Source organism: Mastomys coucha, chromosome X, assembly GCF_008632895.1.
Source record: "Mastomys coucha isolate ucsf_1 chromosome X, UCSF_Mcou_1, whole genome shotgun sequence".
Lineage (NCBI taxonomy): Eukaryota > Metazoa > Chordata > Mammalia > Rodentia > Muridae > Mastomys > Mastomys coucha.
Genome location: NC_045030.1, coordinates 110,638,481 through 110,639,577, shown reverse-complemented (window position 1 = coordinate 110,639,577; position 1,097 = coordinate 110,638,481).

Below are 1,097 nucleotides of genomic sequence, written 5' to 3'. Positions count from 1 at the left end.
TTATTAAACTGGGGCACTAGCTTAGCATGTACACAAGGCCTCAGGTTCAATCCCAAGCACTTCAATAGGAAAACCATGAAACTACTATAATGGAAACATATTTTTTCGTGGATTTGGTTTTGAGATTTTTTTTTTTTAACAAGACAAGAAAAATGATAGCTACTGGCTGTTTTCATGAACATATTTGTGACTGATAGTGAAAATCAACTAACTAGTATTTCCTTGACAGTATTAAAACATATTACACTATCAAAAGTGTCACTCTGAGAAGCAGAAGTAAATGGAAAATTTTTTCCTAATTTACCACATTTAAATGCTTAACTTAGGATATCAAGGACTTTCTAATATATATCAGAGAGTACTTATCTTCTAACATGCAAGTTAAAAGTGCAATGCTGAAACTACAATAACAACAAAAAGAAGGTACCTTCCTCATTCAGTGAAGCTAAAATTAAGCTACAAGAAATGAAAATTGCAGTTGCCCTGGAGAATAGGAAAATTAACACATGCAAAGAAAATGTTAAAAGAAAATTGGTCTGTTTAGGGAACCTGGGGATGTTTTGTTGTAAGGTCAGCTATCAACAGGACTTTTACACAGCAACAGTAATCAGTGTTAGAAATGTTTGTTACTATTGGAGAAAAAATGCCATGGCCCAGTCTCATCCTGTATTCTATATATTGTTAATATCAAGACCTCAAATGACGGCCAAGAGCTCATTTCTGCAAAGACAGAAACAGCTACTTTTAGGGCCCTTTTATTAGGAAGTCTTACCAATTTGTAAGAGAAATGTTAAGTGGTGGATGTAAACAGACAGTGATTGATTAAAATGACTTTTTCTCCCTTTTTGTGGAGGGGTGTTCCGCCACTTAGCCTGATTGTTTATAATCACCTTTGAATGAAATCCTGAAAATTTTAACTGCTGCCTTTTATCCATGAGGTAGTGATGAAATGCCAGGAATGGTATGTCCTTTTAATAAAATTTATTTTTCATCAAATCTCCCAAATTTAAAAAAAAAGTAGTTCTGTGCTTTGAAGTGGTACCTATGCCACTGTTTCTAAATGGTTGCTAGATTTCTTTTTGAAGTTGTATTAACCT